Source organism: Miscanthus floridulus, chromosome 8 (genome assembly GCF_019320115.1).
Source record: "Miscanthus floridulus cultivar M001 chromosome 8, ASM1932011v1, whole genome shotgun sequence".
In the NCBI taxonomy this organism is placed as follows: Eukaryota; Viridiplantae; Streptophyta; class Magnoliopsida; order Poales; family Poaceae; genus Miscanthus; species Miscanthus floridulus.
This window is the reverse complement of record NC_089587.1, coordinates 176,242,707-176,269,660: the sequence shown is the minus strand read 5'-3', so window position 1 is coordinate 176,269,660 and position 26,954 is coordinate 176,242,707. Positions and strand designations below refer to the sequence as shown.

Sequence of the window (26,954 nt, the reverse complement as noted above, 5' to 3'; positions counted from 1 at the left end):
CTCTCTAGAGTTAGGGTTAGATTTTCTTCATCCGAACCTTCATCTTTTCTCAGATCCGAAGGGATCGAGGTTAGGGTTCAACCGAACCCTTTGTCGGCCGAAGCCCCTTTCTACATTCTAGATCCGCACTGGATTTCTATTTGTTAAGCCAGATCTATACCTAAACCGTGGCTCTGGTACCAATGTTATACTCTCTAGATCATCCAGCAGTAGATCTTAGGGTTTGTTTCTTTGAATATGGGATGAACAGAGGGGGAAGATAGGAGAGATAAAGAGAGAGGTGTTGGTGTTGAACCTGAGCCCTCGGAGGGAGTCGCGGATGAACTGGAGCCGGCCATCTCAGGTTCGGTGATGAAGGTCTGCGCACGGGCAGCGACGGGTGGAGTAGAGGTGGCACAGACGTCGATGCAATGCAGACGGACGGTGTTGCAGTGATGACGGCGAAGTCAGTGGAGCTTCCCGTCGCTGGCTGCGCGCCCTCTCAGATCGGTCTAGGGTTTGTCGGTGGGGTTTGTGGCTCATGGTAAACCTCGTACCTCGAGCCGCCGGCCCCCACCACTTTATATAGCGCAGTGCGACGGGGGCCCACCAACCATGTAGGGTTGAACGTCCCCGATCAGGGCGCGTGACCAAGGCCCAATAGACCGTTGGACTTATTGGCTGGGAGATCAATCTAACACGATGCTCCACAAGCCTTCACGGAAAAGGAAAAGCACGGCTGCACTGCACTGCACTGTACGCGCGGCGCAAGTATCCAGAGCTGATCCGGCAAACCACCGGAGCCATGGTGCCATCCAGTACCAGTAGTGCCGCGTGCAACGCAAGTAGCGCTGGCAGAGCCGCTGCCCGCCCGTCCATCCAGAGATAGGCGCCGGACCGGAGCTAGCATGCATCATCAGACGGCGAAAACGCGCAACACGATGCAGATCGCTGGACCGCAGTAGCTTTCTGACACAGCCCCGACCTCGAGAGTAGCTAGGAGCCGGGGGTCACAAACCAAGGAGCGGCTGGGGGACGATCAGCATAAATTTCTTAGACATCTCTACACGGGCTCGTCCCGGCCTTCTCCAAGTCTGAGACCGTTCGATCGACAGGACCAGCTGGCAGCTGCTCTTCCAGTTCCAGCGAAATGGCAAGAGCTCCGCCTCTGCACCGGCTGTCTGCTCTTCTCGCCTTGTGCCTTGCCGTGGCGGTTTGCTTCTCCGGCGTTGAAAATGCTGCAGCGGCGGCGGTAGCCAGGACCAGGAAGATGGTCGGTGTTCACGAGCTCAGGATGGGAGATTTCTCCATCAAGGTCACCAACTGCGGGGCGACTCTCATGTCCGTGATCCTCCCCGACTCCAAAGGTAACGAACACTTCTCTTCCATGCATGCTTGTACTGCAGTTTATCTGGAGCGGAAGAAATAAAATCGAATCAACTTTGTTGAGCATAAGGGCTGTTTTTCGCATCGCAGCGAACTTGGGCGACGTTGTGCTCGGCTACGACACCGTCGCGAAATATGTCGTAAGATTGATCGATCCATCGTCCCCGCACAGCACAACATTCTGTTTTCAAACTTGCTTTGCTTTCTTCTCGTCAATTAAGCTAGTTTACATGAATGTGCTGTGGTGCTGTCTTGCGTGAAACGGAAACTGTGAATGATGTGCAGAACGGCAGCGCCTACTTCGGGGGTCTGATCGGCCGCGTGGCCAACAGGATCGCCGGCGCTCGGTTTGTGCTGGACGGCAAGGCCTACCGGCTCTACCGCAACGACGGCAACAACTCGCTTCACGGTGATACACACAGAGACTGCTCCTGAGAGGCTCCGCTGATTGCTCCGAGTCACTCCGAGCAGCTGTGTGATTGTTCCTTGGTTTTCTTTTCAGAATTGCTAGATCTTGCCCGGTTGTTTTTTGTTTATGTTCTAACCGATTTTTGGGCCGCCGATTGTTGTCTCGTGGCGCATTTTCGGGATGTCCGATCTTGGTGTTTGGTTGTTGTTTCTATGACATGTGGGTCCCGCTTTTTTTTTGTGGTACTGTTTGATTTTTCGGGAGCCGCGCCTGATTTTGTGTCGTCTGTTTCCCCTTTTACCATTCTCATTTCGTTTCGGCTTCCTCCCGTCGACTCCCGGCACGCTCGACGGCTTGCGGCACACTCGACGCCCGCTACAAGGCCGCGCGCGCCCGCGTGGAGGGCGTCCGGTTCGCGCAGGTGGGCGTGGCCCTAGCCAGCCCCGACGGCGGCCTGGCACTGGTCCACGTGTGGCGGTTCCACCTGGGCGACCGGCTAGACGCGGAGGACGCGCGCTTCCTCACGGCCGTCGGTGTTGATCCCCCGTGCGGAGCGCCGACCCTGGCCGCCTGTGCAGGACGCTCTGGGCCAGGCGCCGCTCCCCGGCACGACGAGCTGCGGTTTCTAGGGTTTCACGAGCTAAGTTCTTCATGCCCCCTTCTTTGCGATATGTTCCATCAATACTTGGGTTTGTTTGTTGCCTTATTCAATGTGTGTGTTGATGTTTAATGCCTTTGTCCTCGTTTCAGATTTGGTTTGTGTGTCCGCTCGTATGCGATTTTTGTGTTGTGTTGTTCGTTGTCTAGGGTTTTCCCCTTAGGTGATGCGGGATCCGAGTTCCCGTGTTCTTCAGTTTGTGCTTAGTTTTTTTGCCCCATTTTTTGATTCATTGGCGGATGGTGTTGTCTCTGCAGGGTAGTCTGTATAGCTTTTAGGAGTTGACGATTGTTTGTTGGTTCATTGTCCTATGATTGTGGTTCACATGATTTGTGGTTTGAATGGTTCGAGGGATTTGAATGGTTCGATTGATGCAGAGGTAGATGATACATTATTGTTGTTGATTGTATCTTTGTTTTTTCGATGCAGATTGATATTTATAATTGTTTTTGGATAGTGGAAATGTGGTGTGATTTTTAAGGTAGTTTAATTTGTGAGAAGAGCTCGGTTCTACAAAATTAATTATGAGTTTGTGTCCTGCTGTAATGCTCGTTGCAGAATAATTTTTGTAGTAGACATTTTTTTAGCTGCATATTGTTTTTCTAAGATGATAATTGCCTCTTATCCCTTTTTGTGATTTTAGTTTCATTGTTCATTTTCAGTTAATTTTTCAGTGCTCATTTATTTTCAGTTATAGTGTTCATTTCAGAGTTTTTTTTTCTGAATGTGAACTACCTGATTTTTTTATGTACCTGATTTTTGTGATGCTACCTGATACTTGAATGCTACTAGTTACTGCATTTATCTGTTTTAGTTTCAGTTAAATTCCAGTTACATGATACCTGACATCTGAATGCTATCTGATGTACCGTTAAGTTTTAGTTACCTGATGTATTGTTAAGTTTGAGATACCTGATACCTGAATGCTACATGTGAGAGTTATCTGAATCCCTACAGTCATTCCACTGCCGTTTTCGATGAATTTAATGCTAAGTGCATGTGAGTGTCAATCGGAGAAGTACGCTTGTGCTCTATTTTTCCATGTGTATGTGTGCTCTCTTGAGCTTTGTTTTACAAATATGGTAGGCCGTATAGTTGATTCATTGTTTTGTCGTTTTCTTTTGTAGATGTTTTGGCTCGGATTATTTGGTGGATGTAGAGGTAGATGACATGTTTTGCTACTGTTAGAGAATTTTGGTAGTATATATTGATTTTTTTGTCATTTTTAGGTAATCATGGCTCCTAGGAGCAAATGTTTTCATGTTGTAGATGAAAGTATTCGAGCAGAACGTGGTCATGAAGGACATCAACCTATAAGTGTGCGTCGTACATCAGAAGTAGTTATATAATTTTTTTTTGATTTGTATGTGTTCCTCTGTTTTTTAGGCCTTCATTTCTACTACAAATATAAATTTGTTGGAGCAATTTGTTGTGTTTTGCAAATCCAAGGTATCATTTCTACTGATGATGTACATTTTTTTGGCTTGTGCAAATAAATTATTGTTTCCTGCATTCTTATAGAAAATAAATGAGCATAAGGGAGAAAATAAATTATTGTTTGTCCCTAAACAAATTCAGTTAATGTTTAATTAACTCCTTAAACTGACACATAGTAAAGAAATAGTCTGAGTCACCAAGATTTCAAGGTTTCAATTTTGCATGTTGCATGCATTAAATAATTTTTAGAGCTCTTGAAAATTCATATTTCTTCTGTAACTGGGATGTCTGGTGTATGGCTGATATCTTCAATTGAATTAGTTTGCTTAGATTTTAATTAGTTGAGGCTGCACTAAATCCCGGAGTCTTGATTAGCTGTCTTGTGCATGCATATTGCGGCACTAAATTAGTTAGTTCCCTTTGTGTCTACAAGTGTGTGTGTGTCTGGCTATCAGCAATCTCATACCTCAGCCCAGCCCATTTGAGAGGTACCAGACAAGATGCTTGTAATAAGAGGCGCATCATCCGCACCTATCTTTTTTGTGCGATTTGATGGCTGCGCTCATGGGATTATTTTGCTTGCTATATATGTATCCATCTACATATGTATTTGCGTAGAGCTGATAAAACGTAGTGACTACATCTACTATGCCGGCTGTATTGGTGAACTATTAACCAAGCTACAATAATCTATGATTTAAGTTTGTGGTGTGAGATTGAGTTATATACTTGACACAGGTTTCATATGTGTATAGCTAGTGTCTGTTTCGGTTGTTTGGGAAGTATATGTATTGTGTACCTTGAATGTACCTAGTAATACTCAGATGTGCAAGTTTAGGCTAGTTTCATCTAATGTGAGCCACGCAAGGCGTGCAACATGTCTTTTCTGTTGTGGTGGTGATGGTGCAGAAGTTTGTTGAGTCATGCTGTTTGCTTCACTTGGTTCTAGTAAAGCGCAGTTCGTTACACTAGACTATGATCTATTTGGTTGGGTACAGTTCAATTTACAACCTGGCTTAGGCTTTCGTTTGCAGCTATGGTTCAACTTCGTTGTGTGAATTTTTGTTCTGAAAATTGTTTCAATTTTCATTTTTTGGGATTTTAGCATATAGTTTAGTTTATCTTCATAGTTTTCCTTTTCTGAATTTTGTTTAGTTAGTTCAGTTTGTCGTTGCATCACTTTAACTGCATTATAAATTTAGGTTAGTTCAATAAATTTAGGTTAGTTCAATTTAGTATAATCTATTTTTTAGTTTTAGTTTTGTTCAAGTTCAGGTTAAATTTAGTATAGTCTATTTTTCATTATAAATTCAGTTCAAGTCCAGTGGAATTAATTATCAGTTCTACTTCAGGTTCAGTTTTTTTAGAATTTAGGTTGAGTACCATCGAATTTCATTGAACTGCATTAGAGTTTGGCTGTTATGTATTTCAGTTTTCTTGTGATTCAGTGTTAAATCTAGGTTTAGTTAAGTAGAATCTATTTTCTGTTTTAGTTCAGTTTTATTTTTAGGTTAAGTTTAGTAGAACCTATTTTTAGATTTTGTTCAGTTCAAGTCCAGTTGTTTTTTTCTGTCTCTGTCTCTTTATTTATTTTCAGTTATCAGTTTCAGTCATGTTTGTGAGGTTCAGTTTAGTTTTGTAACCTGCATTAGAGTTTCAGTGAATTAAATTTTAGTTTTTTCGTGTAGCCGAAGTTCAGGTCTCTATGTTGTAGTTTAAGTTCAGGTTCAATCTCGTAGAATCTAGGTTCTCAGCTTCAGTATTTGAGTCTCAGATTTATTATGGTTGTGCCCATATCTGCTACATTATTTTTTTCATTTCGGTTTCAGGTTCAGGATTGTTATCAGTTCAGTTTTTTTTAGTTTTATAATTCCAGGTTTCTAGTTCCTAGACTTTAGTTTCAAGTTCAGGATTGTTTTTAGTTGAGTTTTAGTTAATTTTTTATCTTTAATTGCACCAAGGTTGTCTTCATTTTTTTTTTCAGTATCCTAGTTTCAGTTTAAGTAACTCAGCTCCATCATGTTTCAGTTACTAAGTTTTAGTAAATTCGTGCAGCAGCTGTAGGTTGCCTTGGTCTGAAGCAATGCAGCCTGATTGTTTGATTCAGTGAGCGGAACTAGTTGTAGTTCGGCAGTAGTAGCAGTGGCATTTCGGTATTGCAGAGACAATACCTCAGTCTATCTTACAGGTTTTGCATTGTCACTCCCAACAAGTCAATGTGTATTCAGTTTGTGAGCCATGTCATTTTCATACTATATTTCCATATTGATCCTTATTCTATAGCTTTGGTTAATTTCTTTGCAACTCAGTTTATTGTGGTTCAGTGAGTTTTAGAAAATTCGTAGTAGTAGCTGACTGCGATGAGTGTGGTTTTCATTTCCTGTGTAATGTCACTTTCAAGATACTACGATCTGAAGTTAGAATTTGTTGCAAAGTAGTAGCTGACTGAGTCTCAGTCTTGTTTGTGTTATAGGTTTTGTCTTCTTTATTAGCTATTGATCTAATTCAAGTAGTGGTATGTTTTCTCTCTCACTCTCTGTTTTTTGTGCAGTCCCCTGTCAGTCTGCTTGTTGCTCTTCAGAAAAATTCATATATCCATCAGTCATATTTTTTTCCTTAACATGGATTTTAGAATGTATCTTGCATCTAGATATCTTGTGATGGGCTGAATCACTTTTGTTAAAGTCAGTAGGTTTGCAGTATCAAAATCTGGTTCATGTTGTGTTCTCTTTGTGAGTGTGAGAGTGAGAGTTTTCCGAAAATAGTTGTTTTTTGGCGCTGATTCTTTTAAAAATACCTGTTTTTGGTACCTGTTTCCTGTTGCCTTGAAGTTTTGTTTATCTATCTTTTGGTGCTGTTTTCAGACGCTTTATTTTGTGTAGGTTGACAAGTAGCAGTTCCATTTTTGAACGTTTTTTGTGCCTTTGTGCAGGTGCATCTGCAGATCAAGAAGATGGAGCTCTCCCAGCACTCCAAGTACTTATGTGAGTTATGTTTAGGCAAGATAAACGTAACGTTTTTTGCGCCTTTGTTGTTTGATTTCTTCTTTGCTAATTAGCTGCTCGAGTTTAGAATTTATTTTTTGGCATCACATCAATTTAGTGCTTTTTCAGTTTTAATCTTGTTATGATTGCATATATATGGCACCATATAAGCAGATATGTTGAGTTTTAGTCTTAGTCCCGGAACTTTTCAGCCAATAGGCTTGAGTTTACTGATCAGAACAGTCTGAATTAGGCATATATATTATTGTATTTTTTTAATTGTTATCTTTTATTTATGTACTGGTAACCAATCATCACGGCAAATCCCTGTTAATTGTTTTCTTATATTTTTTCTGCGATATATTGTATTCATGATGAAAATAGAATTTCCCCTTTTGTTTGATTTTGAGTGTATATTTTTATTTCGAGATTGCTATAGAGCACACATGTGTTTCTTCTCCTCCTGGCACACAATTTTTTTGTGTCTCTGCCTTGTGGGGTCATCTTGTCGGCGCCGCCCACTGTGGTGTAGTGCCTTCACTGTTTTGAATTAGGAATCGTGCCGGTTCATTTTCCCACTGCCCACTGCTCAGTCTTCTTCGCCAGTTCGCTTAGTCTTCCCCAGGCGTTCCTGAGGCGATCTGAGAGGTGATTTTGGATCCAGAGGTTGTGCTCCGGCGAACTAGCTCTTCTCCGTCGCGGACTCCTGCCAAGGGTGCGTATTCGATTCCGTTTCATGGTGGTGGTGTAGATTTCGTTGTTGTGTGCTGTGTTGAGGGACGGGGAGAGGTGTTCTTCCATGTCGATTGTGTCACCGTCGGGGCGATTTGAGAGGCGACCTTTGTGCTCCGCCCCTCACCATTTCTGTGCGCTGCCTCCCTCTCACTGATTCTGTTCCGATTTGGTTTGGATTTGGGGTTTTTTGGGTTATGGGTGTCAATTTGGTTGCGGCAGTGGATGTGGTTGAGGATTAGGTTGCAGCCCAATCCTCTCCGCATCGCGCGGTGGCACTGGCAGTTTCCTCGCCGCTGCTTTGCTTTTGCGCTGCACGTAGGCAGTGGGTGGGGCAGAGGTTGTCAAGCAGGCAGTGGGTGCGGCTGATGTTGTTCGCTACAGGCAACGGGTGGGGCGGAGTTGTGGGTGGGGGCGCTTTCCTTTCGCTTTGCTTCCCATTGTGCCGTGGCGCCACTTGCAGGCGGTGGGTGGGGCGAAGCTTCTTTGGCCTGCATTCTGGCGAGCTGTGGGTAAGGTTGTCCTCCTTTTCATGTTGGTCAGGTGCTTGTGTTTGTATCTCATTTTGATGCATTGCTTGTTCTTCTGCTAGATCTCATTTTGGTTGTTCTTAGGTATCGTTTATTGAGGACCACATTTGCTGTCAATATTACCATGGTTTGTCTTTCTGTGTTGCTCTGAAATGTCTAAAAAATTCTTCAGAAACTAAAACATTGTTGTTCCATGTATGTTTTAGTAATCTAGTTCAGAGCAGTTGTTTGTAGAGCTTCACTTTTTGAGATGATTCAGAAGACAATTGTCATTATTTGTTTCGTTGCTCTAAAGGTGGAGGTAGGGCAGCATGCTATTTAGTCAAAATGGAATTAGGATTGGTCAGGCCACTCCTAATTGATTAGAGTGGAGATTAGAGTGATGGAGTAGGTTAAGTGCAGTGTGAACACTATCTGCATTTTATGTGTTGCTTCAGAAGTACTATAGATTGGAGTGATTTTGGTTTTTGTGTCTCGGTGCAATATTATTTTTGCAATCTACATTTTGGTTGGACTAGTTTTATCCTTCTGATTGATAGTTTCATTGCTATCTGGATAGTAGGAGCTCATATCTTTGAACTGTGTGTTGCATATATTATACAATAAAGCTATGTTTAGTATACATCTCTTCATTGCACATTTACTAGTAGTAAATTGCACAGTTTGATTTATGCAATTTTGTTGTTTATCATGTGCAATATCTGGCGCGCGCGCGCGCACACACACACACACACACACACACACACACACACACACACACACACACACACACACACACACACACACACACACACACACACACACACACACACACACACACATATATATTTATATTTCCCTCTAACCTGGTTAAGTGCTTTGTTTGCTCCTGTCCTGCCCAAGACAATTTCATTGGCGATGCCTCGATTGGTCTGGAAAACTCGCGCTGCCCCGTCGTGCGTTGTTGAAGGTGTGTACTTGATCCCTTTTTTATATGTATTTAGGCTGTTTAGTTTTTTTACTGCTCTGAAATGCCTGAAACATTATTCAGAAACTAAAATTGTGAATATAAGGACATGGCGTCTGCTTGCTCTCTCTGATCTCCTAGCAGCAGTGTTCTTCACTGAGCATTCTGTTTACACCAAAATTTGGGAAGGAGAACGCAGGAACTCAAAGCTTCCAAGATTGTATCAATCGAGGAATCGATTGCATAAGGATCGATATTAGCTGATTCAGATGCGGCATCAGAATCGGCTCTCTTCTAATGACGTAAGCAGATAACGACAATGAGCTACGGTTGGCGTTAGGGAAAACATGTCGAACTCTACAAAAAGGGAAAGATTAGGGTCTAAGTTATCTTAAATTAGAAATGTTTTATTTTATACCAAAGATTGTAATGAGTCATACTTGAGTAGGATTCATGCTTAAGTTCCGGGTATAAATATTAGACCTCGGCTATTGTAAAAAGGACATCCAATCAATCAAATACAATTTACTTTTTTTTCGGCTCCGTGCCAACCCTTAGGAGTAGGAGTAGAGTAGATCCCGACGAGTTCTTTAACAAGCAGGGCTGCATCGGTCCGACCGACCTTCAGCTTGTCTGTAAGTACCATCATGGCTTATACTTCTATTTGTACGGCTGCATCGGTTAAGTTCGACCTCCACTATGAACTCTAGTATAAGCTAGTTATCGACTCTTGTCTAGTTCAAGTACGGCTGTATCAATTCGGTCGACCTCCACTGCTCGAATTAGATTAAGGTCAAGTTATCGGTTCTATCTAAGGGTGGCGTCCTTCGGGTAGATTCATTAAGTTACCGATTTTGCTGATGTTTTTATTATTATTAGTTTGCAGCAACATCAATCTGCCCGATCGAGATCGGTCTAGATCAGCCTTATATCCTTTTAGTCCGTCGTTTGCTTTGTTACAACACGATATCTCTTACAATGAATGATGGGTTATGTTTTATTGGCTATTCTACTCCGATCTTGATCATGCATAGTATGCGGTTAAGGCACGTATAATCTTGAAGAGGTTTGCTGGCTGGTTAAACCTGGACTATAGTTCGCTGTTATGGCTGCAATGATTCGGTCGATCTCCACTAATGGCACTATAGATTGGAGGATGCTAGTTAGTAGATTTATTCTTGATTAGGCGTGACCTTAACTGTTTGCTATGCCTACATCGGCTAAATAGCCAATCGCGTATGCTTTAACACCTACGGTGTGTCTTCATGATTCTGTTAAATGTGAATAGATCTGTCTACTTTAAAGGTTTGATTTATTGTCTTTATCATGACTGCATCGATCCGGTTCGAATCCCGCTGTTAGAGATAGCAGGTTAGATCCGATGAGTCCATAGGTTTGTCCACGTAAAATAGTCGATTGCTGACATGTTGTAGTACCTTTTTACCTGAATCGGCTATTTCAACCGATTCACCCGAGCCTTCATGTATAGTATGTCTTTCAGAAAGCCTATCGAAGTATAGATGGTTTTACGGATTCTTCGGTTTTAGTCTGTTATTATCATCATAGTTGCCATCGATCCGGTCGAACCTCACTGTTGATGGTAACAGATTAGATTCAGAACGTTTGTAGGTCTGTTTGTATTAGACAGTCGATTTGTTTGCATGCTATATCATTTCTTGTTAGATTCATCGGCTCAGTGATTCATACTAGTAATATCCACCTAGCTGGTGATTTCACTTACATCTGCGTGCATTGTACTTATCAACGTAAAATCAATCGCGATCCATAAGCTCAACTGTCTGTAATAGCCGATTTCTGTGCGTATCGGCTATTTAGTTGATTTTCTCGTCTAGCTGCTCCCGAAGTGGCACACTTGGAACTGTCTAGGCAAAGAACGGCATGTTCCACCTTAAATTACTGATAAACTTTCTGTCCTTGTCAATTGCAGGTCAAATTGACTGGCATGCCTCGAGAGGAATTCGTAGGATCGGTTAACCCTGCGTTGAAGCCAAGCAGATCTCCAGGCTCATCCTAAGCAGATCCTTTTGGCTTGCCATGTGTAGACACATTTTCTTGTCGACACATGTTTTGGCATGCTCGGTGGGACACCACAATCGTCATGGCGGCTTATAACAACAATGACATCCTTATGGTGCCTTATGAAGACCTACCTGATGGAGATAAAGATGTCATCAGCAAAACTATAGAAGAATTTTAGAACAAATGTTTGTTGTCCTATACCAAGACACGTGACAACAAAATTGTTCAGAAATATCCACTACCGAGAGTTCTGTTACTTGGGCAGACGGATGCAGATGAAGCTAAAGACATGTGTTTCTTCATAGAGGCCATAAACAAGTCTGTTCATGATGCCATATCGAACCATAATAAAGTTTTCTTGAACACATTCCACAACACCATGAAAGAGGTGTTTCATGGATATCTAATTGATCAGGTTGGGCCGGCTTATTACAACATTCCACTTCCATCGACTCAGGGGAATAATCAAGCCAGTACTAGCCATCAAGAAGTAGCACCAGCTAGTAATAATGATGTCCAGGTGGTTTAGAGCTCCTCTGAGCAAGTTTAGCGTTCTACTACTAATCAGATACAGTATAATCCTAGATCGTTAGAACACATGTGCAACAGCCGACAGGGCAAATTTAGAATAAAATGGTCAATTTTGGCATATCAGGCCAGATACCATCGTCGGCTCAAAAAATAGCGCCATCAGTTCAAAGGATTCGTAGAGATATAGATCCTAACATCTACAACCATAGACTTCAAGCAGCAAACCAGCAAATGACCCAACAGATAGAAATTCCACAAGGGTATCATTGTGGCATAGATTACAACACCCTTCACATGATTCCAAATCTGGGGTATCAAGATACTCAAAATTTTAATCCACAGATGGGTCAGCAGTTATAGAGAAATCCAAATTCAAATGCTGATGAATTGTTGCTTAGAGTGACCGAGATAATAAAGAATCAATTAGGTTTGAAGCCAAAAGTGCAGACCTTCTCGTACAAACATCCATATCCAGAATGATATGATTTGATCACTCTTCCTACAAATTACAGGCTCTCAAAGTTTGCTAAGTTCACTAGCCAAGATAGCACAAGCACAATAGAACATGTCAGTTGGTATCTTACACAGCTGGGTGAAGCATCCATTGAAGAGGCCCATCGAGTTTGTTTCTTCTCCTTGTGTCTGTCAGGGCTAGCCTCTACTTGGTTTTCATCGCTGCTAGTTAACTCCATTGCTAATTGGGCTGATCTAGAAAAGAAGTTTCATACATATTTTTACACTGGGATAGGAGAAAAGAAGATTACCGATTTGACAACTATAAGGCAGAGAACTAATGAATCAGGCACTGAGTTTCTTTAGAGGTTCCGAGAGACTAGAAATTTATGCTTCTCACTAAACTTGACTAATGATCAGCTAGCTGCTTTGGCCATTCAAGAAATGTTGCCAACATGGAGAGAGAAGCTGCTGGGACATGAATTTGACAACTTGGGTCTGTTGGCTCAATGAGTGGCAGCGCTCAATAGCCAATTTTAGAACATGCGCAAAGATACCCGATTCTAGAAGAATGCCGCAATTGCCAAAACCTATAATTCATATTCGGTTGATGACGGCTATGAAGACGATGAAGAAGAAGAGGTTGCTACGGCCGAATGGAATTGGGGTAAGAAGACAGTAATGGTGCCAAATCCTTGGGGAAGAGGAGTCAAAGAGAGCTATGATTTTGATGTCACAAAATCAGACAAGCTCTTCGATCTCTTGCTCGAGAAGGGATAGATCAAGTTGCCCAATAATCATGTTATGTTGCCCCCTGATCAGTTGAAGAACAAGAAGTTCTGCAAAATTCATAACGCCACTTCTCATTCCACTAATGAGTGCAGAGTTTTCCGGTAACATATACAAAGGACTATTCAGCAAGGAAGGCTCAAATTTGATACGCCTCGAAAGATGAAAGTTGATGATAATCCTTTCCCTAGAGATCAGAACATGGTTGATGCTATGTTGCTCAAAGGAAAGACTAAAGTCCTAACATCAACCAGATCGAAAGAAACTGGAACAGTTGATCCTGGGATGCAAATATTGGCTGACGAATATAGAGAGATTAGAAGGCGTCATGACCAACAAAAGAGCTGATATGAGTAGGGAGAGATGTCAAAGGATGGGGCAACAAGGCTGCGTGTTACATCTCAAATTTTGTTGAATAAATGGCAGTGGCAGAAGGAAAAGGATTATCAGTGTTGGTTAGAAGAGCAAGAATACCAGTGTCAACAGGAAAAGAAAGGTATGAAAGAAAGCAAGCTAAATCACATTGGAATTGTCTTTTCTTCAAACATTGCTGGAACAAAGGTTTGAAATTGCCTACCAGAAATAACTGTCCAAAGTGCAGCGAGCAATATTGGAAGTTTAGACAATCTCAAGCCAACCGCCGATCTATCCATGCTCGAGATGAGTATCATCATAATATGGATCGACGTTTAAATAGAAGCATTCATGATCGGTTAGAAAAGCGAGTTGTTGATCAGAATTGGGCTGATTATGAAAAAGAGAGTAATGAGGAAGAATATGTTTGGCATGAGGGCCAATGGTGCCCAGGAGGTCTGACAAGAAGCCAGAAAAGAAGAGTGCAACGCCTAAGGAGCAGAGAACTGGAACATGCTCAGGCATGTGGTAAACCTTAGGTGTGGCGTGCTAAACAAACAGCCAATAGAGGGCAACCATCGACTAATATCCAAATGACTTTTCTGTTGCCATCCGAATTCAGAGCTCCAACAGATCAAGAAGTTTACTCAGATTTTGATGAATCAGAGTATGAGGAGATAGTTGCCAAGTTGACAGTTATACAGCAGGCTATATTCGATAAACCAGTCAAACATCGACACTTAAAGGCTTTATATGTAAAAGGTTTTGTTGATGGGAAGTCGATGAGCAAGATGCTGGTGGATGGAGGTGCTTCTGTCAATCTTATGTCTTACACCATTTTTCGTAAACTTGGCAAAGGGCCAGGAGATTTAATTAAAACTGATATGTTGCTTAAGGATTTTGGGGGTAATGCGTCTAAGACCCGGGGGCAATGAACGTTGAATTAACAATCGGAAGTAAGACTTTGCTCACCACATTCTTAGTCATTGATGGAAAAGGGCCATACAGTCTACTCCTCGATCATGACTTGATTCATGCAAACTGTTGTGTGCCATTGACCATGCATCAATGTTTGATTCAATGGCATGGAGATGATGTTGAGCTGGTTCACGCTGATGATTCTGTAAATAGCACAACAGCCGATCCAGTATTTTGGGAGCTAGAAGACTTCAAGTGTTTTTCTAGCAAAATATGGGAAGGAGGCTTCATTAAGATTAGTAATGAAATCCAAAAGCCGATCCAAGCAATCGGCTTTGAGAGTTTGTTTTAATGGATGATCATAGCTTCGTGTCGGCAGGTGGATTAAGGGAGATAAACATTGATCATGAAGATAAGCCTAGACCAATGTATGTAAGCACTAAATCTAATCCTGAGTACAAGCCAGAATTGATAAATTTATTAGAGGTTGTTCTACTTAATGAGATGCTTGGCCTAGATCGATCGATTGTTTAATCTTTGGTCTACACTTGATAGTCGATTTGTTCAATCATCGGCTCTAATAGCCGGTACCAGAAGGGTATCACCTCTAGTTCAAAATCAACCCCAAAAGGGAGAAAAGCCGATACGAGATGTGTCACCTTTAGAGCAAAAACAAACGTAGAAAAATCATGACACTGCAGAAAGTACACAGATACGATCATAGAAAGACGGAAGATTTCGTTCATTGATCAGTTCGCCCTAAGTACAAACTAATTGAAGACATTGTTTATCACATCCTGAGCGGATGTGATGTCTACGATGGCCTCCACTACATGAATGAACTCCACGATCAAATCCTCGTGCTCCTCGGGGCCGTCACCCATCGAGAAGCCGGTCTCCATGGTGTGGAGCTCATGCCTAGTCTAGACCTATGCCATGGCCAGCGCCACCGATGTGCCATGATGGATGCCATGGAGGGCGATCTCCTGAATGCAGGCCAGAACATCATGGAGGCAAGCGTTGATAAGGGAGCCCCAGGCATTGATGGTGTCCATAGTTGCGTTCGCCGCCAGTTGGAGGGACCGTCAGGGCTGGCGATCACAAAAATAGAAGAGCTATCAAGATAAAGATAGTGAAAATCAGAGTAAAGGTGCTCCTAGAATCCATCTTACCCGCCACCATGGCATCAAATTTGGCCAACCGTGCCCGAGCAGCGCTGGCCTCTTCTTCGGCAACGTGAAGGGTGGCTTGAGAGACCCTAAGGCGGATCTCAAGCTAGCCATTTTCCTAAGTTGCCTTGGAATAACGGTTCTGGGCTGCCCTCCACTCTTAGAGGAAATGCCAGGCATCGTCGCCATTATAAGAATCGGAGGAGTTCAACGATGAGGCCGGCGTAGAAGATGCAGCATCAGAGGGCTCACTGGCCCTAGGAAGAGGACGAAGGCTATCATTCAAGATGGACTTATAAACAAGTTAGAAGAGTTCATCTCTATGAGCAGAAGATATCGATCCTACCTCATGCGTCGTAGGCGTTGGCTCACTGGCATGTCCTCCTCCAAAATCTCCTACGCCGCATGTTTGCCTCGGTTGTCCTCGTCGGCCATGAAGTTTGGTTGGATCTACAAGAAGGGGCAAGAAAACTGCTACAGAGTCTGCAAGGGTGGAGAAGTACAAAGGAATAGGAACAGTTGTGAGTATAGATGTGTTCGAGGCTGGAGCCCTCGGCTGGTATTTGAAGCCATGGAGCGAAGTGGTGGACACCTCGGGACATGCAAAAGGCAACCGCAATTAATAGAAGGCGAAGTACCACCTCACTGATGCCGAAGAGAATACGGCGTTTGGTGACTAAGGGCAGAAGATCGAGGGGTTCTCTTAATAAAGGCCGTGTTTTCAGACTTAATCGGATCAAGGATAGAAATATGGAATCGGCTATTTTCAAATCGGCACTTTAGCCAAAACAAGAAATATAATGAGGCGACATAAAGTATGGTTATCATTGATTCTACACAAGATACATGTTGATATACAAATTACAAGTCTAGAACATCCTAGATTGCTTTCAATACTTCTAGCCGGATAGCATCAACTTCTGTGATTTGTTGCTTGTCTTCTTCGGTTGATCCAGGAATATCCTCAAGGCTGCTGCGGATGACCCTACCTTCCCTGACCTTGGCCAGCAGTTCTTGTCCTTTTGCTTAATGGCAACGGGTATTTGAGCTAGGTTGGACTTGTGGCGATCAATGGCAACTTTCACCTTCTCTAGTTCCTTCTCAAGTTCTGCACGCCTGATTTCCAGTTGGGTCAGCTCTGGATCGATCATGAGGGAGGAGTTCTTCAAATCGTCGATCAACTGTTGGAGTTCCCCTTGGCCAATAAAGCTTCACGGTTGGACAGATTCCTCTAAGCCTTTTTCACCTTTGGGACTAGATCTTCAATAATGGATAAAGGTGACAAGACTCTAGTAAGAACTGGGGATGAATCATCTTTAATAGCCAAGAAGACTCTTTGCATTGAATCAGTGTCTTGGACCAAATCGGCTATAGTCTTCTCAAACATTGGCAATATATCCTTTAGCCGATTTTTGGTCTCTTCTAACAAAGCTTCCCTAGAGGAGACGACTGATGATGCACCAATGATGTCTGGTTGAATCGGCTCTGAACTTTTAATGTTGGTATCTGCAAATATCAAGGAAAATTTTTAGTTCATAATTATTGCAGAAGGATAAAAGGGATATATGATTTTCTTACCATCAGTTGTATGCCAAACTAGGGAATTGCTAGTATGAGTGTCAACAATAGGATCATTCTCAATGTCAATAGGATCATTGTCAATAGGTGGACTGCCAAACTCAAGCTCTTGCATGGGTGTTTCCTCAGAGAGTATCTGGCATGATAACTGGTCAGATGAAGGGCAAAAACTAAATAAAAATCAAGAATTTAAAGAAAATACCTTGGCAACATCAGGGGGTGAAATGGAAGGACTTACATCTTCTACTGTGTTGGAAGCATCGGTTATTTCAATCGAAATCGGCTCCTTTTGAAGATCGGCCGATGAAGGTTCAGTTGATGTTGACTTGAATGCCTAGGACAACAGTTCTACACCCAGAGCCGATTAGGATGCAATGGTTGATAACTATGAAGAAAGAGGATCAGAAGTTGAATATCATTTTGAGGAAAAAAATGAATTGTTTACCAGAGCAGTAGATGGTCTCGTTCTGTGGAGTCTTTTCCCAGTAACGGTTTTCTAGGTTGTCCCTTAGGCCGCCTTGCGCTTTGAAGATTGATACGTTAAGATGGTGGAGGCAGCATGAGTTTTCATTAACTTTTTCAGTGGAGGAGCAGCTGATCCTATTCTTGAAACTGGGCATGGTAGCTGATAATCTATAGGATGCCCTTTCCTGTCCAAGCTTGGAGGATCGAATTCGGTGTCCTAAAAGGGTCTGTTAGAACAGTTGGTAAGGGAATTCATTGAATAATTTTCTAAAAAAGAACTGGTAAGTTACCTCTCTATCAGAAGCAAACTCTCTATCCAGAGCTATGCATCTAGGATGGACCAACCCACAGAAGAGATGGAAATGTCATTCTTGCCACCAGGAGTCAAAGAGGGTGGGAGAGAAGCTAACTCTGGTCCAGTCATACAAGCAAAGGGAAGGAAGATCTGATCCCAATTGAAAGACTCTGGAGGCTTCCATCACTTCACTGATACCTTCTCTTGGCTTCAGTATGTTCTTGAAGAATAGTTGAGGAGAGAGTTCACCAAGACCAAACTAATGGGCTACAAAAGAGGGATTGTAAAACTCATAAGTTTGAAGGTTGCCTGGAAGGAACCTGTAGCCATTTTACCACGGCCATGATGAATTTTAGCTGGAAGAACGCAAGGTTTAATAAATGAATTAAAGATTGCAGCTGTCGTTTCATCTGAACAGCCTGATTTAAATTGAAATTTGAATGGGAGGACCAGCTCATTGTTCTCATCCTCATCATAGGGTAGCCAAGTCAAGATATCTACATCAAATCCTCTATAAAACTTTTTGAAGAGATGGCCAACATCGACACCAATTGTTATGGCCGATGCAGCCTTAGCATAGCTCATGCACTGACGCGTTCTTCTTTCTTCGCCCCTGTATTCCTCATCAAAGTTGGAGGAAGGAAAACTCAGGTTTCTAAGATCAAGCCTTACAATCTTGTGCATATATAGGTTTAGCCATAGTTGTATCAACCACTAAGGGCCACTAATAGTATGCACTGGTTCATTCTTCAGCAACTGGGTAGCTACCTAGTGCATCAGATGATAGGTAGCTCCTAGCAGGTACTTTCCAAGAGGGATATCCTTGTCCACTGCCAGATGCTCTGCCATAAGTTTATGATTGTGGGTTGGATCACAAGATGACCCGCAGAAGATGAATCTTTCTAGCCACATATTAAAAAAGCCACATATTCTCTTTCGCTAACAACTAATCCGTCTCCCATATGGTTCAGAATTTAGCTTGCCCATCCTGTGCAGTCTGATATCTTGGCTAATTTTTTGGAACCAACAGTTAAGTAATCATAAGGCTGCATTGATCTAGTTATTCTAAGGTCAGTCAACATGTAAACATCGGCTAGAGTGATGGTCATTGAGCCATGACCAAAAACAAAAGCATTTAGAGTATTGGAGCAAAAATAAGATGCAGAAATCAGGAGTGAATCATTCATCTCCATTCCGAACAACTAGAGTGTCAAACATTGATTCAAATCATAAACCTCCCAATCTCTAGCCTTTTTCTCGGATACCCTATGAAACTAGTCTCTCCATCCCTTATGCATTTTGGGCCAGTTTCTAAAGGAAGTTTTGGTGTTCTAGGAGGACAAATCCACTGTAGATTGTTTGAAGGGAATTTGGTTGATTTCTTGATGTATAAAATCAGATGGATCAGGGTCACCCATAGGCCCAAGAAAATAGACATTGGGAGCAATAGCTGATGGAATCAAAATCTAGTTCCTCATTTCCTAGAAATCAGATGAAATAAATTTGAGAAGAAAAGAAATACAGGGTAGCGCCCAGTGCTTGGAGGATGGAAACTTGGGAGCATATGTCAGGGACGTGGTCACTGGTCACCATTGCAGCCGAAATGGATTTGAATCTAAGGAGGATTGCTTGAATAAAAGCTTGATAGGACAGAGGATCTGCTAGGGTTGAGGTCTTGGTGATGGCGGCGTCGCCTATTAAGATTTGCTCGAGAAAGGAGGGGAAAGCAAATGGGCCGAGTAAGTTGGATACAATACTGTTGGGATATTATATAAAACTCAGACCGAGAAGTCAGGGAGTCACGTGAATATCTCGGAACAAAATGGTTGCGACGTGGTAAACAGATAAATTGGAATTTTGGAATAAAATCATTTTTATCCCAAAATTGGAGGGCATGTGTTTACACCAAAATTTGGGAAGGAGAATGCGGGAACTCGAAGCTTCCAAGATGCGGCACCGGAATCGGCTCTCTTCAAATGATGTTAGCAGATAACGATAATGAGCTATGGTTGGCGTTAGAGAAAACATGTTGGACTCTACAAAAAGGGAAAGATTATGGTCCAAGTTATCTTAAATTATGAATGTTTTATTTTATATCAAAGATTGTAATGAGTCGTACTTGAGTAGGATTCATGCTTAGGCTCCGGGTATAAATATTGGACCCCGGCTATTGTAAAAAGGACATCCAATCAATCAAATACAATTTACTTTTTTCGGCTTTGTGCCAACCCTTAGGAGTAAGAGTAGAGTAGATCCTGGCGAGTTCTTCAACAAGCAGGGCTGCATCGGTCCGCCTGACCTCTGGCTTGTCTGTAAGTACCATCATGGCTTATACTTTCGTTTGTACTGCTTCATCGGTTAAGTTCGACCTCCACTACGAATTCTATTATAAGCTAGTTATCTACTCTTGTCTAGTTCAAGTACGGCTGCATCGATCCGGTCGACCTCCACTGCTCGAATTAGATTAAGGTCAAGTTATCGGCTCTATCTAAGGGTGGCGTCCTTCGGGTAGATTCATTAAGTTACCGATCTTGCTGATGTTTTTATTGTTATTAGTTTGCAGCAACATCAATCTGCCTGATCGAGATCGGTCTAGATCAGCCTCATATCCTTTTAGTCCGTCGTTTGCTTTGTTACAACATGATATCTCTTACAATGAACGACGGGTTATGTTTTATTGGCTGTTCTACTCTGATCTTGATCGTGCATAGTATGTGGTTAAGGTACGTATAATCTTGAAGAGGTTTGCTGGCTGGTTAAATCTAGACTATAGTTTGCTGTTATGGCTGCAATGATCCGGTCAATCCCCACTGATGGCACTATAGATTGAAGGATGCTAGTTAGTAGATTTATTCTTTATCAGGCATGACCTTAACTATTTGTTATGCCTGCATCGGCTAAATAGCCAATCGCCTATGCTTTAACGCCTACGGTGTGTCTTCATGATTCTGTTAAACGTGAATAGATTTATCTACTTTAAAGGTTTGATTTATTGTCTTTATCACGGCTACATCGATCCGGTCAAACCCCACTATTAGAGATAGCAGGTTAGGTCTAATAAGTCCATATGTTTGTCCACGTGAAATAGTCGATTGTTGACACGCTGTAGTACCTTGTCACCTAAATTGGCTATTTCAATCGATTCACCTGAGCCTTCACGTATAGTATGTCTTTCGGAAAGCATGTCGAAGTATAGATGGTTTTACGTATTCTTCGGTTTTAGTCTGTTATTATCATCATAACTGCCATCGATCTGGTCGAACCTCACTGTTGATGGTAACATATTAGATTCAGAGCGTTTGTAGGTCCATTTGTATTAGACAATCGATTTCTTTGCATGCTATATCCTTTCTTGTTAGATTCATCGGTTCAGTGATTTATACTGGTAATATCCACCTAGCTGGTGATTTCACTTACATCTGCGGGCATTATACTTATCAACATAAAATCAATCGCGATCCATAAGCTCTACTGTCCGTAATAGCCGATTTCTGTGCGTATTGGCTATTTAGTCGATTTTCTCGTCTGGCTGCTCCCAAAGTGGCATACTTGGAACTGTCTGGATAAAGACCGGCATGTTTCACCTTAAATTACTAATAAACTTTCTCTCCTTGTCAATTGCAGGTCAAATTGACTGGCACGCCTCGAAAGAAATTCGCAGGATCAGTTAACCTTGTGTTGAAGCCAAGCGGATCTCCGGGCTCATCCTAAGCAGATCCTTACAGCTTGCTGTGTGTTGACGTTTTTGCGTCGACACATTCATTTCTATGTTCCAGTTGGTCTGAGTTTGTCTTTTTGTGTTTAGTAATATGTGAACTGGTATGAATTTAATTGTGAATATGTTGTTGCTTCAGCAGTCCTTTATAATTTTTTTGAGCTACACAATTCTCTTCACCTGCATCTCATTATTACAGTGAGGTTGGAGTGGAGTCATCCAATGACTGAGAGAGTTGATTCACATGGTACATATAGTGGTTCTGCTAGTCAGAATTGTGCGGTTTCACAGGCAACTGAAGTTATTCCTTCCAATAACTCATCAGTTGAAGGTAGGTGAAGTGTTCTGTAACATTGTTTTAGCACAATATTGAGTTTTCTATGTTTCTGTTGATCATACTCTTATGATTGTTTTTATGGTGCTGATTCAGGCACAAGGAAGAGGAAGAGAAGAAACATTGCATCACAATCTCCCAGCACCGATGGTGTAGCTTCAAGGACTCGACGTGGTCTGTCTCAACGTCTTGGCAAATCTCGTTTGAGCTGTAGGAAGGATGATGATGCTCAGGTATATTGTGATCTGTGTTTGCCCATTCCAAGTATTTTTCCTTGTCCTTCCATAGGAAAAAATATGTATTGTGATTTGTGCTAAGACACATGTTAAGCTTTATTAATTGTGATTTGTGCCATCACACATATCTTATTTATCTTTGTCCTTCCATAGAAAAGAATCGTCTCTTGTGATTTGTGCTAATAAATCTTGAACTTTTTTACTTGTTTTTTGTGCCAATACACTCCTCTGATTTTTCCTTGTGTATTCAAATTTTTGTTATGATGATTTTGATTCTTTGTATTTAATATTGATTACTGTTGTAATTGATTTCTCTGAATAATGTATTTTGTGAAATTTAGGAAACTGGAGGTACGTTGGTATGATTCAGTGTAGTTCTTATATGCTTCACTCTTGAATTTGTTTCACTACTGTGCTATAATTGTTCATCATAGTGGTACTGCTATAATTGATTTTTCATTGAAATGAAAATTTTGTGGATCTCTATAGCAGAATTTCCAAATTGCTAGGAATCTTGCTGTCCTTGCAACATTTGTGGTGTGTTTGACATGAATCCAATTTTATATTACTGTCACAGGGTGTCGAAATACTTGATGTTTCTGTCATCATTGCACGTGCTCCAGAGCATCAGCCACCCGTTACTGCCTCTGCTCCACCAATGATATGATATGCCTCTATTTTTTTTGTAATGCTTAACTTATTTTATGACTGTTTTTATTTGAGCTAAAGTGTTTTTTCCTGCTATTGAAATAACTAGTGGAGTTGCTGGACTTATTGCATCTGTATGTCAATTTTCAGGCAGGGGAAACAACTAGTGCAGTTGCTGGACCCTCAATGGATAAGATTGACAACATCCTAGGTTTGTCCTGCTCATTAAAAATATGTGTACGAAATCTTTGATACAAACGAAACATATGTTTCAGCATGATTTTTGTGCAGGAGAAGAGCCCAGCAGAATACATCCTAGTGGTTCTGCTAATCAGAGTGAGAATTATGCATAACGAGCACATGAGACCATATCTACATCATTAAAGGGAATTGTAAGTTATACATCTCTTCGCCATTTCCCCTTTTTGATCTACAACACTTCCTTTCTCTCTTAGCGCACCTGTGGTGGATGTATATCTTAGCTTTTTTCCCTTGGTTACTGGCACTAGTGTTTGCATTTGGATCTGACAGCCTTTTTCATACTTGTTAACCATTTTTCTTTTTTATTTTCAGTCCATAGACAATGCGAAATCAGATGCAGTGAAGAATGTTGAAACTTCTTCTAGTCGTGATTTGCATGTCTCAGAGTCAAAAGATAATCCCTGCCATTCCAAAGAGAATCAATTGGCTGAAAATGCACCCCCTGCTTTGGATCGTACTGGTTAGTATCTGTTTCTAGATTGCATATTTGTTAGTAGTGAATTGTACGTTTGAGTTAATGTAATTTTGGTATTTGATATGTGCAATATTCATTCTTGTCACCTATAAGCTTAAATCTTCTTTACCATTTTTGCTGTTTGATTAAGCAGGCAAATCACCTGTTGAGAAATCTTGTACTAAAAAGACTCCCTACTTCAATAGTCCTAGTATACCTTCTTTTAGATTGTTAGATGATGAGGATGATTTAGGTAATTATGTTGAAGATCCTAAACTGAGGCGTCCTGTTGGTATAGTATTGTGTACAGCTTGTCCTGATGAGAGAGCAAATTATGTGATTCCACTTGCTGTATCCACTGATATGCATCAAGAAGCTAATCTTGTGGTACATGTTTTCCCCATTTTGTTTTTTTCCATGGCAAATCAACGTACTATATGCATATACATTTTTTTTGTTACTGCAGGTGAACACAACTTCTACTTCAGATCAGAATTATGATGCTAATATATGCGATGGCGGTGTCCCTGTAAATGTATGTTTTGCCCTTACTTATCGTTGTGTTTGCCTTGTTCTTTCTATTATAATCTGATTCACTTGCAATTTTTCGTAGGTTCAATCTGGAATCAGCATTAAGCACACATCTGGGAAGGATCAAATGGAGATAGTTGGGTCTTTGTTAACCCGGTGAGGTCTGATCCATCATGTGGAGGCAGTAATGTCAGGAATCAAGAAACTGATGAGTCTCAAAAAAACTGATGTCTTGTACCTCTTCCTTTGTTCTTGTTCTGTTAAAACATCTAAAATTGTGTAAGATGTAATCTGCTGCTCATACAATCACCTATAAAATAGTTGTAATCAGGGCTGTTAAAACATTGACTAGGGCTGTTGTAAGTAGTTAGAATCAGCTATAAATAGAAAGCATAGTTTGCCACATTCAGAGTTCACAGCTGCTTCTTGCAGCTCATTGTAGTATGTTTGGGCTGTTCTCACCCCCTTGGTTGCAACATCCAAAAATGCTTATTTAATCAGTATAATTGCATTAGCAGCAAATATCAGTTGCACTATTTGAAATGTGCAATTTATATTTTGGTATTCTGTATTTTTTTCCTGAGTTCCTTAATTTGTGAATTTGTAATTCTGATTCCTAAATTTGGTTGCAGCAAATACTAGCAGTCTTGGATTACATCTTCATGAGGAAGTCGATGTGCGTTCCTTGGCTGTTGAGGTTAGTGGTTCCCCTTCAATCTGTTGGTTGCTTGCCCCTTTCCTCTGCTCTGCTTGCCCCCACGCAGAGAAGATCTTCATCTTTGATCTGCTGGTTGTTTTCTCCTTTCCCCTGCTCTGCGTGAGGGATCTGATCTGATCTGCACGCAAAGAAGTGCTCTGCTTGCCCCCACGCAGAGATATGATCTCCACACAAGGCAGAGGCTTCCCCTATTTGCTCTGCTTGTTTCCCAAGTATACCGATTGCAGTTTTTGGGCTTATGTGCTGGCACATCTTTAGTGGGCCTCTATGTCTTCTTAGTTATTGGGCTCTGGGCTGACTCACTCTTTACTTGGACAGAAGACAACCACAAAAACTTGGACAAAAGACAACAGCAAAAGACAAAAACAACAGAGTCGTGGGCCTTGTCTGCCTGATGGAATTTGTGTGTTACATTCTCCTAAAACACACGTTTTTTTTTCGTGTTTCAATTTGTGTGTTTCTTAGGCATCCAACAACTATGTGCTAGCTAGTCCAAAAACACATGATTTTTCCTGTGTTGGAATCTATGTGTTTTACATGCAGCCAACAACCATGTGTTAGCTTATGCTAAAATACACGTTTGTAAAGTAGACAGACTCTTTCTCTTTTTTTTCTGACTGAAGAAGACTGATGGCTCGTTTCTCTTGGTTCATCATCGGAATTGAATATCGGATCAGGTGGCCACCGGGGGTTCAGCAAGGTGATATGGACGGTGAAGGAGCACGTCGGCGGCGGTGACTCCCCGTACATCACGCTCTACTACCATAGCTTCGATGGGGAGCAAGGTACCAATTTGTATGTATTGGGAGGGGATGAGTTTATCTAAAAAACGGCTATAGGTTATTATATTATTAGATGAATGTTGATGAAAAAGCTACCGGACCTAGCTAATAGACAATATAGCCCGAAACTCTTGAGTGTGGATTATACGGCTGAAATGTCAAGTGACATGTAGATAGATGCCCTCTTTTTTAACGAACGGCTCCTTTTCTTTTGATGGTACTCCTACATTGGTATACTACTATGAAACACGCCATCTGTAGATGAGTGAGTGCCGGAGAGAATATTTCAGTGCGGCACCAGCGATCATATGGACACGTGGCAAGTAACAGCCATCTGTAGATGAGACGGTGCAGCTCTTCGCGTCGCGGTACACGCCGGTGGTGGACGCCGCCACGCTCATCCCGACGGGCGCGCTGGCGCCCGTGGCCGGCACGCCCTACGACTTCCGCGCGCTGGCAACCGTGGGCGCGCGCCTGGCTGACCTGCTGCGCCGTGGCGGCGGCGGTGGCGTCGCGGGCTACGACACCAACTACGCCGTGGACGACGACGATGGCACCGCGCCGTCGCCGTCGCTGCGGCCGGTGGCGCGTGTCTAGGATGGCGCGACGGGGCGGGCCATGGAGCTGTGGGCGGACCAGCCCGGGGTGCAGTTCTACACCAGCAACGGGCTCGGGGGCGTCAGGGGCAAGGGCGGCAGCGTGTGCCTCGAGACGCAGGGGTTCCCCGACGCCGTGAACCACCCGAGCTTCCTGTCACAGATCGTCAGGCCGGGACAGGTGTACAGGCAAGACATGGTCTTTAAGTTCTCCTTCGCCTAGATAGATACAACATTGGTGCATGCGGTTCATCTCTAGTGCTGTGACCGACCGTGGTGTGTTCTGATTAGACTCCAACTACTCTCGAAGGACCTCCCCAAATAATAATGTGCTGCCCAGTATGATGGTTTTATGTATGCCCGGCTTGTACTGGGCAATTCAGGGCCTGTTTAATTGCTAGTTAGCTAAAATTAGATCTACTACATGCAAAGAGGAGGGCTAATAATAGATAAACTAATTTTTTAGCAACTACTAGGTCGTTATTAGCTAATGAGCTCGTTAACTAAATTTTAGTTCCAAGCAGTAACTAGGCATGTGTATCAAATAGGTCCTTAGACTTTAAAATTACTAAATGACGGCAGGCTCAACGTAGCTCATTGATTAGATTCCTTGTAATCTAACATGTTTACTCGGGTTCAAATTGCCTATTTTTTCTTTATTTAGAATTTATTTTAGAAAAAACAAAGCTATTCATTAGGCAATGCCCATCAACAACAAGGCAAAAATTGTCCACACTACCTCTATCAATCTCAAGATCTACTAGCTCAATCTCTTAGAGTGCTTATAACGAAAAGGTGTATATCTGGGTGTTCATAGTGTGTGTGCACGTATAGGGGCGCCTGCATGAATATACTAAGGAAAATAAATTGCATTATGGTAATCTTTGTTGTGTCATTTAGTGTTTCTATATATTTGTGGTTAGGAAAGCTCATTCTCCGTCAATTAGGACTAGTAAAATAATGAATACTTAGTGAAGGGGAATCATGGTCCTTGCAAGGGCCCAAAGGTGTGATCCAAGAGAGGAA

At 42.1% G+C, this 26,954-nt stretch overlaps 1 pseudogene; it reads left to right on the top strand.

The window, feature by feature from the left end:
• The first annotated feature begins 1,129 nt into the window (after positions 1-1,129).
• Positions 1,130-26,151, top strand: LOC136474094 (uncharacterized; annotated as a pseudogene).
• Positions 26,152-26,954: the final 803 nt, after the last annotated feature.